Consider the following 14,462-nt stretch of genomic DNA (forward strand, 5'->3'; position numbering starts at 1 on the left):
TTGCTCCAGGAGGTTATCTTCCCACGTCGCAGGCCTGTCTGTCAACGCTGCAGGGAGACGCTCCAGCCGAGGAGAAAACAACAGGGAGTAAACAAAACTCTGTCTCTCAGGTCCAGACTGTAATCCTTGTGGTTCAGCAGGTAAAGGTGGGGTGTTCGGCCTCTCAACAGAGGACCCGCTTACAGTTCATGGGCTCCAGGATCTGTGAAGATGTCACCACTGAGTGCTCCGCAGTGTGGGAGCTGGGAACAATCTGGATGTCAGCTTCCAAGAGAGAGGGGTTATCCAGGCAATCCTCTATATCGCCTCAGCAGGAGGACACCAGATCACACAGACTTCTCTCTGTACCGACTGGTTTCCCGGGCTCTTCTTCTTCTCTCCCTCCTTCCTGGTCACATGACATAACAGGGGGGAGTCTAGCCAATACAGTTTGTTTCTCTGTAATCACATTCGGCATAGGTATAACTTCTGGCCACACGGGGGCAGTGTCTGTCACAGATTCTATGTCAATGATAACAGAACAGTCACAGCCGGCCAGCTCATTACACCAGCATACACTAAACTGCTCTATTTTTACAGCTAAATGATATTCCTCAGTACCAGCATATACTAAGCTGCTCTATTTTTACAGCTAAATAATATTTCTCAGTGCCAGCATATGCTAAACATATTTTTTTAGAGCTAAAAAATATTTCTCACCTATTGCGGAAATAGCGTATATTTATCCAGCAGTTGTGCGACTGGCAAAAAGCCTACTCATATACGCAAACGTCACTATATACCAGTAATTTACCTGAGTCTGCTGTTGGTGTGTGTCATAAAGGTGATATAAAAAATTACTCTGCTCTTGGTTAAATAAATAGCATATATTTATCTAGCAGTTGTGTGACTGGCGCAAAACCTGCTGAGATATGCAAACATGGCTATTTGCCAGTAATTTTTCTGAGTCTGCTGTTGGCTTGTGTAATAAAGCTGATAGATAAAAAAAAATTACCCACACATTTCTAGATACAGGGAATTTGTACATAACACCTCTTGTGAAAAATAAAGCTAGGAAATTTGGGACTATGGGAAAGGGTGATGTTAAGGAACGGGGACATGGATGTGGTGATACCCGCCAATGCTGTATGACAGATCCAAAAGTGATTTATTTAGTTCTAGCTTCCTGTCAAAATTTGGTCTGCACGCTACACCACTGTCAAACCCCGACAAGTGCAAGGATGTTGTGGGTTGGATGGCAGACAAAGGCTCCAGTATGTTGACAAACAGCATTACCAAGTCTTCCACATGGTTCAGTCTCAGTAGCCAAGAGGCTGGGCTTTACAATGCTCAACCTGGTCCTCCTTCCTCCCCTTATCAAGAGTCCCAGTAGACATATGACTTTAAAGCAGTCCACTCTGAGGAACTGTTTATGTTCCTTTGTAATTATTCTGGCCTCTCACCGTGCACCATTACACAGGGTAATGAGGAGGTGGAGTGCAGAGATGCACAAACATTTGAGCACCCACGGCCAGAAAAAAGCCACTTTGGGGAAGGTCAATTCAAGTCTGAAGAGGTGGAAGATAATCATGACGCACAGTTGCCATCAGGTGAGCCTAAAATTGCAACTCAGGAGGATCAGATTGATAAATTGGAAGATGATGTGGTCGATGATAAGGCCACTGATCCAAGCTGGCATGGTGGCACGCCAAGCGAACACAGCATTGCAGAGAGGGATCAATCCGTAGCAAAGAAACAGGCAAGAATAGGTAGTGGTTTGACCATAAGGAGAACTTGGTCAACTGTTCAATAGAGCACCCCCACTCAGCTAGATAACAGGCCAAGGGTGCGTTGTTCTCTTGTATGGCAGTTTTTTATGAATTTCTTTTAGACAAAATAATTGTAATTTTCAGCATCTGCCTTACCAAGCTAAGAAAAGGCAAGAAAACTATCAGCCTGAGCACCTCCAGCATGAAAAAGAACATGGCAGCCAAGCATCCCAGTAGGTGGACAGAACACCTGGGTACAAAATTTGTGTCAGAGGGTGAAACCACTGCCTCTTCCCCTGTGTTATGGACTTCCTATTTTGCTGTCCTGGAAGCTGGCACTGATACCTCCTGCCCACAACCTGTGGTTGCACAGACACAACAGTCAGCAACCACGTCTAGTTCGTTGTCCCAGCTCAGCGCTCAATTGTCCCTGCCCCAGATGTTTCAAAGGAAGCAGAAATATCCACCCACTCACAGGACCAAGTGCTAAAAGCCCACATTGTCAGATTGCTAGCCCTGGAAATGTTGCTATTTCAGCTTTTAGGAACTATTTTTTTCCGCCACCTTTTGGCGGTGGCAGCCCCATGGTACTCGCTTCTCAGCCGCCACTATTTTTGCCGGTGTGCCATCCCTGCATTACAGAAGCACATGTTACAATACATGAGCCATGGTCTGACCAACACAGTCACAGGGATGGCCCACCTAACTACAGACACATGGACAAGTTCTGGTAGACATCGACGCTACAGTGGAGTCTGGAACAGAGTCAGAGGCTGGGACATCACACATCTTACCCACACCAAGAATAGCAAGCCCAAATTCCATCAGTGTTTCAGTCTCCTCATATTCCAGTTCCTGTCTCTCCTCCTCCTCCTCATCCTCAGATGAACTAGCCTCCCCATCACTCCCCAGCTGGGAGCTCTGCAGCACTGCCTTGCAAAGCGGCAGCATTATCTGCTGAAGCTCATCTGTTTAGGTGATAAAGCTCACAATGCAGCAGAGCTGTTGAAAAGGATAAAAGACCAGACTGCTGAATCTCCAACCAGGTATGGTTGTGTGCGATAATAGGCATAACTTCATTGCAGCTTTAAAGCTTGGCAAGCTGGTACATGCTCATGCATGACACATGTTCTGAAAATGGCTGTACAGCGGTTTTTAAAAACATACCCTGACTTGCCAGAACTACTTGCCAAGGAACGCCATGTCAGCTCACATTTCAGAAAGTCATCTTAGGCTTTCGCCGGTCTAGCTTCGCTGCAGCAGCGCTCTAATTTGCCTCATCACTGACTGATTTGTGACATGCCCACATGCTGGAATTCAAACTTTCATATGTTGGCAAGGCTTAGTGAGCAGCAGAGGGCAGTGTCTGAATTCCAGCTTCTCAAAGCCTATCAGAGTGACACTCAGCCTCCACACATAACAACTGCCGAGTTAGTGTGAATCACAGACATATGTGAGGTTCCTCAAAACTTTAAGCACTGCACCAAGATGTTGAGTGCAGATGAAGCTATTATCAGTGCAACCATCCCGCTGTTCTATCTATTAAAACGTTCGCTGCAGAATCTCAACGAGGAAGCATTGAATGCCGAGCAGGTGGCTATGGAGTAAGAATTTACATTGGCTGCCTCCACACAGCCCAGCCTCAAGCAATATTCTCTGGCCATATTGGGTGATGACAAGGAACAGGAGGAGTAGGATGAAGAGGAACAGGAGTTTTTGGGCTGCGCTACAGAGGGGACTCCCAATCCCAGCTTCATGCCTGTCCAGCATGGATGACCTAAAGAGAAGGAGGAGGAGGCGATGCGGGAGGAGAGGATAGTTCGTGTTCATCCTGGTGGGGACACAGAACGTTTGACTCTTTGTAATCTGCCACACAAGACCCTCACGTGAAAGACATTTTGTCCACCATGAAATACTCACAGTGCATCTTTCTTGACCAACGGTAGAAGGAGAAATTTCCTTCTCGCATGTCGGCATGTCGAAGGCAGACGTGCCATTTTCAGTGCATGCGTGCCTGAGGGCTGTTGTTGAAGAGTTGCTGAAAAGAATACCCTCTGACCAGACAATACTGCTGGCAGAGGTATCATCTCTTTTCTCAAACAAGGATTACAGGGGAGGGACACGCACACCAGGTGCAACTCAGGGGGGAAATGTTTACCAACTGAGCCATCTTCTTGAAACTGTCACATCAGCAAGCAACTATGACAAGGAGGGAGAAGTTGACCAAGATGGTGAAGGAGTACTTAAGTGAACATACCAACATCCTTCCTGACTCTTCAATGCCCTTAACTACTGGTTGTCCAAGCTGCATATTTGGCCTGAACTCTCCTTGTATGCCTTGGAGGTGATGCCTGCCGCAAGTGTGTTGTCTGAGCGGGTTTTTAGTTCGTCTGGTGCAATCATAATGGATAGACGCACACACCTGTCAACAGAAAGTTCAGACAGGCTGATTCTTCTAAAACTGAAAAAGGGCTGGATTTCCTTCAACTTTGTACGCCCTACAGATGACAGCACCATAATGTAAATGCAGCCCAAATGTTTTTTTTAAAGTTGTTTTAATGTCCATCCCTTACCATCCAAACCCATTTCTTTTGGGAAATCATGTCCTACTCCTTCTGCTTCTGCAATGCGTACTTAGTGGTCATATATGTATGCACCACGTGGTTAATGTATTTAAATTCGTAAATGTTTGTACATTGTGGAATGGTGAAACTTGTACTCCCTATCTCTAGCAATTATAACAACAGCAAAATTTATTGGAAGGTCGCTATCACAGTCTCTTTCAGCGTGTATGATACAGACCCCTTGGGTAATTTTTGGAAACCTTTGTACATTGTGCAATGGTGAAACTTGTGCTCCCTATCTCGAACAATTATAATGACTGCAAAAGTCTTACACAGAATAATAATAATATGAGTAATGAAACATGCTCTATATATGTTACTAGTTTGAAAATCTTACCCACATATTCCTTTATAAAGGGAGATTCGACGTAATACCTCTGTTACGTCTTATACTGCTGACATATGCAGCACCCTACCCTGGGTACAAAATCTGTGTCTAAGGGTGGAAACACTGGCCCTTCCCCTGTGCTACGTCCTTCCCAAACTTCTGCCCAGGAAGCAGGCGCTGATGCCTCTTGGACACAACCTGCAGTTGCTCATTCAGTAAGAACATTTAGCAACCACGTCCACTTTTTGGTCTCAGCACAGTTTTCCCTTGTCAGCATAAATGTCTCTTCCCAAATTGTTATTTAGATACTGCATACATTCTCATTAGCTCTTTACATTGTCTGGTGCAGGATAAAGACTATTCCTGGCTTTTCCAGGCTCCTAAATGAGACTTGTGTCTCTTTATTAAACTATCGCTTCCCTTAAATGTTCTAAAATTTGCTAAAAAAAATGGTGGTGGGGTATTGACCAGTTTCTGTACATTTTAGGCACGTCTAAGAGACTGGGTTAAAACGTTCCACAGACCTAGTCAGGTTCCAGCCTTGCACATATTGGAGCATGGTCATTGCCACGATAAGGTCGGGTTCACATTAGCGTTCGTGGGCTTTGCGGAGGGCTGCGTACATCCCCCGCCAGCGCGGGATACTTCTGCATGCATCCTGCGTACCTATCTTTACCATTGGGTACGCAGGACATGCGGATGCATTGTTTTGATGCACCCGCTTGTTGCGTTCCCGTGCGGTCGGCAGGCACGTCAAATGACACATTTGCATACATCCGCATGTCCTGCGTACCCAAAGTTAAAGATAGGTACGCAGGACTCATGCAGAAGTATGCCGAAGTAGGCAGAGCTTAGCAGAGGACGTACGCAGCCCTCCACAAAGCCCCCGAATGCTAATGTGAACTTAGACTAAGGCTTTTACCTGAGCTCTGTAGCACTGCCTGTCACCTGAGTAATACACTCCACAGACCTCATCACTCTCTGAGACATATCCTGTAATTACTTGTTGCGTAAAACCATGCAAAAGATGCATTCTGCTTGGTTGGGTAGTTTCCAGAAAAGCGTAGGCTTGTCCAGATTGGTCAATGGCACTCTTGTCTCTTTCTTTTGAGGAGGCTGCTTCAAAGTAAAATGAGGCTTGTACATGTTCTGAACATGGGTTTTAGGCCTGGCAGACTGACCACAATACAGGCCCTTGCTTGCGTACACTGTATTCAGAATTAAATTCTAATGCTTTTGGTATCTAGTAGAATCCAATTTACTGACATTGATCATACAGCTCCTCTAACTCCTGTGTTATATTCACCTTACAGCGCCTTCACCCGCTATGCCAGTGGCTTCCTTGGGATCTGGTGGCCAAAATGAACTGTGGAGCTCACAAAACTCAGGTTTCACGGCACCTGCTGGCCTTCTGAAAATGTGAAGCGAGGGCGGCATAATGACATGGTGGTGGGCATGGTGGTGGTGGCGGCAAAAGCCCAAAATTTAAATGGGCTTGTTTTAGTTGGCATTGTAAAGTGATGAGGAATATATATATTTCGCTATCTAGCTGACAATTTTGAATGAGGGAGGGACCTCCCAAATGTAGGATGGAGAGCTCTCCCAAATGTATGATACAGGGCCACCTGAGGGCCCTTCCCAAACTCAGGTTTCACGGCATCTTCTGGCCCTTTTAAAATGTGAAGCGAGGGCCGCATAATGAAATGGCGGAGTGCGTGGTGGTGGTGACGGGCGAAACCCAAAATTCAAATGGACATGTTTTAGCTGGCATTGTAAAGTGAAAGTGCTGGGGTATATGTATTCCACTATCTAGGTAACAATTTTGAATGAGGGAGGGACCTCCTAAATGTAGGAGTGAGAGCCTTCACAAATGTAAAAGGAAAAGCTAAAGCCAAAACGCTACGTGTGAACATATGCTAAAGGAGAGGTACAATTTTTTTTTAGAAATTTTATTTTGCATTATATACAAGTAATTATGAAGGAAAAATGTTTCCTAGCATTTTTCACTTAAAAAAATTAAACTTGGTTTGTCAGGTCTTCTTTTATATTCGTAAAACTGACGCAATAGTTTGACAACATTATTCACAGATACCATATTTGAGTCAGAAAGACATGCAGGCTTCTTCTCCTTGCTGTTTCCATTTAGTTTTAACACTTTCCCATCTATTTCAGCTTTTTTCTCAGGCCCTTAGATCGGTTTGTTGGGTCCAGTAGAAAAATGTTATTCTTTCCCATTGACTTGCATTGTTTGTGTTCATTATTCGGTATGAATACAAGAATATTAGAAATTATTCCTGAATCCGATCATTTCACTATTCGATCATCACTAATCATTACGTTTTCCAATTGGGCTGTATACAGTGGGTATGGAAAGTATTCAGACCCTTTTAAATTTTTTACTCTTTGTTTCATTGCAGCCATTTGGCAAATTCAAAACAGTTCATTTTTTCCCATTAATGTACACTCTGCACCCAATCTTGACTGAAAAAAAACAGAAATGTAGAATTTTTTGCAAATTTAATAAAAAAGAAAAACTGAAATATCACATGGTCATAAGTATTCAGACCCTTTGCTCAGACACTCATATTTAAGTCACATGCTGTCCATTTCCTTGTGACATTCCTTGAGATGGTTCTACTCCATGGGAGTCCAGCTGTGTTTAATGAAACTGATAGGACTTGATTTGGAAAGGCACACACCTGTCTATAGAAGACCTCTCAGCTCACAGTGCATGTTAGACCATATGAGAATCAAGACGTCAAAGGAACTGGCCAAGGAGCTTAGAGACACAATTGTGGCAAGGCACAGATCTGGCCAAGGTTACAAAAGAATTTCTGCAGTACTCAAGGTTCCTAAAAGCACAGTGGCCTCCATAATCCTTAAATTAGAACTGGCCATCCAGCAAAACTGAGAAATCATGGGAGAAGAGCCTTGGTGAGAGAGGTAAAAAAGAACCCCAAGATCACTGTGGCTGAGCTCCAGAGATGCGATAGGGAGATGGGAGAAAGTTCCACAAAGTCAACTATCACTGCAGCTCTCTACCAGTCAGGCCTATAAAGCAGAGTGGCTTGATGGAAGCCTATCCTCAGTGCAAGACATATGAAAGCCCGCATAGAGGTTGCTAAAAAACACATGAAGGACTCTCAGACTTTGAGAAATAAGATTCTCTGGTCTGATGAGACGAAGATAGACTTTTTTTGGGATAACACTATGTGGCATATGTAGAGAAAACCAGGCACCGCTCATCACCTGCCCAATACAATCCCAACAGTGAAACATGGTGGTGGCAGCATCATGCTATGGGGTGTTTTTCAGCTGCAGGGACAGGACGAATAGTTGCCACTGAAGGAAACATGAATGCGGCCAAGTACAGAGATATCCTGGATGTAAACCTCTTCCAGAGTGCTCTGGACCTCAGACTTGGCCGAATATTTACCTTCCAACAAGACAATGACCCTCAGCACACAGTTAAAATAACAAAGGAGTGGCTTCAGAACAACTCTATAACAATTCTTGACTGGCTCAGTCAGAGCCCTGACCTAAACCCAATTGAGCATCTCTGGAGAGACCTGAAAATGGCTGTCTACCAACGTTCACCATCCAACCTAATGGAACTGGAGAGGATCTGCAAAGAAGAATGGCAAAGGATCCCCAAATCCAGGTGTGAAAAACTTGTTGCATCATTCCCAAGAAGACTCATGGCTGTACTAGCTCAAATACTTAATACTCAATAGCTCAATACTGAGCAAAGGGTCTGAATACTTATGACCATGTGATATTTCAGTTTTTCTTTTTTAATAAATTTGCAAACATTACTACATTTTTGTTTTGTTCAGTCAAGAAGGGGTGCAGAGTGTACATTAATGAGAAAAAAATGAACTTTTTTTGAGTTTACCAAATGGCTGCAATGAAAGAAAGAATGAAAAATGTAAAGGGGTCTGAATACTTTCCGTACCCACTGTATAGTGCTTGCCATCACTACCAAACAGATTGAACTTGGATTCATCCGACCACAACACCTTAGACCAATTTGTCTCTTTCCATTGGCTGTGTTCTTTGGCAAACTCAAGTGGGACCTTCCCGTTCATAGCAGAGATGAAAGGATTCTTGACTGGAACACTTGCATTTAACCCTATTGCTCTTAGCCATCTCCCCACAGTTTGGCTACTCATTTTGAGCCCATATTCTTCCTTCATTTTGTGCGAAATCCGTACAACACTTTTATGGACATCAGATACTGACTTTTTCTTAACAATGTGATCAACTTTGGAGGAAGTTTTCTGTGGTTGTCCACTTCTAGGTTTGTCAGCTGTTCCATAGCCTTCTTTTTCATTCTTTATTATATGTGACACTTGATTCTGAGAAGCAACTGAATTCTACGCATTCAGGCACATTGTAGTCACTGCAAATGGAGAACTCATACAAAATGATGCACCACTTCATTGTATCTCATAAGCACAAATTTAGTAGAATTACTACTAATTTATTATATTGTTTACTGAACTAGTATCCAATAAAACCTTTACATTAAAGATTTCACCATTGCTGGATAATATCTTATACTAACAGCTCACTGTCGGTCACAGTCAGAAAAGGGCACCTGTGCAAGAACAATATTATGGGCCATTTGCAGCCCGAGAATGCAAAAATCCTAAAAATGCAAAATTGCACTTGCTTTGGAGCGAGAAATGGGCCCCCTTACCTCTTGGGCCCCTGTGCGGCTGCACAGGTTGCACCAATGGTATGTCCGCCCCTGTAACAGCTGCTTTGCTTTAAAGGGAACATGTCATGTCCTCTGTAACATGTGATGTGTCCCCAGTGCATTGTAAGTGATGTAATGTGCATCACTAACACATTTTCCCATTAATATTGCTGCTGTAATCAATCTAAAAAACATTTTATATAGATATATCTTACCCGCTTGTTTAGCCATAGAGGTATGCTTCGTTGTGTTCATTCAGGCTTGTCTCCGCCCAAGCAATTTGAATTGTTCCCGGGGTTGCGCCGACATCACTGTACATCCCGTGTTTCCGCAGTGTTTATTGTTTTCTGGGCTTGCACAGTGTGGATTGTGGGAGTTGCGCTTGTGCAGTATTTTGCTGATCCGTGCTTGTGCATTGTCCATCGGTAATGAGCACATGCATGGTGACGAGCGGCTTTCTGCACGTGCATACTCAGTCAGTGAAGCTGGGAAGTTAAAACCAGCTTCAGTGCCCATCCGTATACAGTGACGTTGGCGCAACTCTGAGAACAATTCAAATTGTGTGGGCTCAAGCCTGACTGAAAGCGATGAACCACACCACTATGACTAAACAAGCAGGTAAGATATAACTATATAAAGGGATTTTTCAGAAGGATTACAGTAGCGATTTTAATGGGAAAAATGTGTTGGAGATGCACATTGCATCACTAGCAACGCAATGGGGACACTTCACATGCTACAAAGGAGATGACAGGTTCCCTTTAACCCCTTTCTGCCAATGGACGTACTATTCCGTCCATGTGGGGTGGGCCCTAATTCCCAAGGACGGAATAGTACGTCCAGCATCGATCGGCCGCTCTCACGGGGGAGCGCGGCCGATCGCGGCCGGGTGTCAGCTGCCTATCGCAGCTGACATCCGGCACTATGTGCCAGGAGCGGTCACGGACCGTGTCCGGCACATTAACCCCCGGCACACCGCGATCAAATATGATCCGGGGCTCCCTGCGCGCTTCCCTGAGACCCCCGGAGCAACGCGATGTGATCGCGTTGCTGCGAGGGTCTCCTACCTCCTATCCCTGCAGGCCCCGGATCCAAAATGGCCGCGGGGCTGCATCCGGGTCCTGCAGGGATTACTTCCGGGTGCCGTGCAGGCTGCAGATGAAAGCTGCAGCCTGCACGGCTGTAAGTGAGATCGGTGATCTGACAGAGTGCTGTGCACACTGTCAGATCAACGATCTGTAATGTCCCCCCTGGGACAAAGTAAAAAAGTAAAAAAAAAAATTCCCACATGTGTAAAGAAAAAAGAAAAAAAAAAATTCCTAAATAAAGAAAAAAATATATATATATTATTCCCATAAATACATTCCTTTATCTAAATAAAAAAAATCAAACAATAAAAGTACACATATTTAGTATTGCCGTGTCCGTAACAACCCCACCTATAAAACTATATCACTAGTTAACCCCTTCAGTGAACACCGTTAAAAAAAAAAAAAAAAAAACGAGGCAAAAAACAACGCTTTATTCTCATACCGCCAAACAAAAAGTAGAATCAAAAAGACGGATATAAATAACCATGGTACCGCTGAAAACGTCATCTTTTCCCGCAAAAAATGAGCTGCCATATAGCATCATCAGCGAAAAAATAAAAAAGTTATAGTCCTCAGAATAAAGCGATGCCAAAATAATTATTTTTTCTATAAAATAGTTTTTATCGTATAAAAGCGCCAAAACATAAAAAAATGATATAAATGAGGTATCGCTGTAATCGTACTGACCCGAAGAATAAAACTCCTTTATCAATTTTACCAAACGCGGAACGGTATAAACGCCTCCCCCAAAAGAAATTCATGAATAGCTGGTTTTTGGTCATTCTGCCTCACAAAAATTGGAATAAAAAGCGATCAAAAAATCTCCCGTGCCCGAGCATGTTACCAATAAAAACATCAACTCGTCCCGCAAAAAACAAGACCTCACATGACTCTGTGGACTCAAATATGGAAAAATTATAGCTCTCAAAATGTGGTAACGCAAAAAATATTTTTTGCAATAAAAAGCTTCTTTCAGTGTGTGACGGCTGCCAATCATAAAAATCAGCTAAAAATCCCGCTATAAAAGTAAATCAAACCCCCCTTCATCACCCCCTTAGTTAGGGAAAAATAAAAAATTTTTAAAAAATGTATTTATTTCCATTTTACCATTAGGGTTAGGGCTAGGGTTAGGGTTAGGGCTAGGGTTAGGGCTAGGGTTGGGGCTAGGGTTAGGGTTGGGGCTAGGGTTAGGGTTGGGGCTAGGGTTAGGGCTAGGGTTAGGGTTGGGGCTAGGGTTAGGGCTAGGGTTAGGGTTAGGGCTAGGGTTAAGGCTACAGATAGGGTTGGGGCTAAAGTTAGGGTTAGGGTTTGGATTACATCTACGGTTGGGAATAGGGTTGGGATTAGGGTTAGGGGTGTGTCTGGGTTAGAGGTGTGGTTAGGTTTACCATTGGGATTAGGGTTAGGGGTGTGTTTGGATTAGGGTTTCAGTTATAATTGGGGGGTTTCAACTGTTTAGGCACATCAGGGGCTCTCCAAATGCGACATGGCGTCCGATCTCAATTTCAGCCAATTTTGCGTTGAAAAAGTAAAACAGTGCTCCTTCCCTTCCGAGCTCTCCCGTGCACCCAAACAGGGGTTTACCCCAACATATGGGGTATCAGCGTACTCGGAACACATTGGAGAACAACTTTTGGGGTCCAATTTCTCCTGTTACCCTTGGGAAAATACAAAACTGGGGGCTAAAAAATAATTTTGGGGGGAATTTTTTTATTTTTTATTTTCACGGCTATGCATTATAAACTGTAGTGAAACACTTGAGGGTTCAAAACTCTCACAACACATCTAGATGAGTTGCTTAGGGGGTCTACTTTCCAAAATGGTGTCACTTGTGTTTTTTTTTTACTGTTTAGGTACATTAGGGCTCTGCAAATGCAAAGTGACGCCTGCAGACCATTCCATCTAAGTCTGCATTCAAAATGGCGCTCCATCCATTCCGAGCCCTCCCATGCGCCCAAACAGTGGTTCCCCCCCACATATGGGGTATCAGCGTACTCAGGACAAATTGGACAACAAATTTTGGGGTCCAATTTCTCCTGTTACCCTCGGGAAAATACAAAACTGGGGGCTAAAAAATAATTTTTGTGGGAAAAACTTGGTGGGTCAAAGTGCTCACCACACCTCTAGATAAGTTCCTTAGGGGGTCTACTTTCCAAAATGGTGTCACTTGTGGGGGGTTTCAATGTTTAGGCACATTAGTGGCTCTCCAAACGCAACATGGCGTCCCACCTCAATTCCTGTCAATTTTGCATTGAAAAGTCAAACGGCGCTCCTTCCCTTCCGAGCTCTCCCATGCACCCAAACAGTGGTTTACCCCCACATATGGGGTATCAGCGTACTCAGGACAAATTGTACAACAACTTTTGGGGTCCAATTTCTTCTCTTACTCTTGGGAAAATAAAAAATTGGGGGCGAAAAAATAATTTTTGTGAAAAAATATGATTTTTTATTTTTACGGTTCTGCATTATAAACTTCAGTGAAGCACTTGGTGAGTCAAAGTGCTCACCACACCTCTAGATAAGCTCCTTAGGGGGTCTACTTTCCAAAATGTTGTCACTTGTGGGGGGTTTCAATGTTTAGGCATATCAGGGGCTCTCCAAACGCAACATGGCGTCCCATCTCAATTCCAGTCAATTTTGCATAGAAAAGTAAAATGGCGCTTCTTTGCTTCCGAGCTCTGTCATGCGCCCAAACAGTGGTTTACCCCCACATATGGGGTATCGGCGTACTCAGGATAAATTGTACAACATCTGTTGGGGTCCATTTTCTCCTGTTACCCTTGGTAAAATAAAACAAATTGGAGCTGAAGTAAATTTTGTGTGAAAAAAAAGTTAAATGCTCATTTTTATTTAAACATTCCAAAAATTCCTGTGAAACACCTAAAGGGTTAATAAACTTCTTGAATGTGGTTTTGAGCACCTTGAGGGGTGCAGTTTTTAGAATGGTGTCACACTTGGGTATTTTCTATCATATAGATCCCTCAAAATGACTTCAAATGAGATGTGGTCCCTAAAAAAAAAAATGGTGTTGTGAAAATGAGAAATTGCTGGTCAAATTTTAACCCTTATAACTCCCTAACAAAAAAAAATTTTGGTTCCAAAATTCTGCTGATGTAAAGTAGACATGTGGGAAATGTTACTTATTAAGTATTTTGTGTGACATATCTCTGTGATTTAATTGCATAAAAATTCAAAGTTGGAAAATTGCGAAATTTTCAAAATTTTCGCCAAATTTCCCTTTTTTTCACAAATAAACGCAGGTAATATCAAAGAAATTTTACCAATATCATGAAGTACAATATGTCATGAGAAAACAGTGTCAGAATCACCGGGATCCGTTGAAGCGTTCCAGAGTTATAACCTCATAAATGGACAGTGGTCAGAATTGTAAAAATTGGCCCGGTCCATAACGTGCAAACCACCCTTGGGGGTGAAGGGGTTAATGCAAATTTTCCAAACTTTATTTCTTATAATTTCCTTCACAAGGTTAATGAAGCATTTCTAAATGTAAATCATAATTCAAATGTGTCCAATTTAGCAGAGGTGAATTAAAGTATAGCAGTAAATACCTGGGACCTGTGAAGATGCTTCATCATCTAACATGTTGAAGTCAATTCTCATATTTGGGAATATTATGGATATAATATCATGTATTATTATTTTCATGTATTTCATGTTATTCTCAATCAGGCGAACTATAAACTAGCTTAAAATCTTTAAAGCTAGTAAATGCAAACAGGTTAGTGCCTGGAGCAATACATCCCAGAGTTTCATTAAGAATGACCCATGTGACGAATCCCTTTCTTTTTTTTTTGAGACCATATGGAATGCACTCACTTCAGGAAATAATTTAGTAACATATGCAGATATTGTCTGAAGCATACATATTTGGTAGAGAAAGGTTAGAAAACATTGCAGAAAGTTACTGAAAAATAAATAAAATCTTTTTTGTTCCTACATGTTTTTCTT

Source organism: Ranitomeya variabilis, chromosome 2 (assembly GCF_051348905.1).
Source record: "Ranitomeya variabilis isolate aRanVar5 chromosome 2, aRanVar5.hap1, whole genome shotgun sequence".
In the NCBI taxonomy this organism is placed as follows: Eukaryota; Metazoa; Chordata; class Amphibia; order Anura; family Dendrobatidae; genus Ranitomeya; species Ranitomeya variabilis.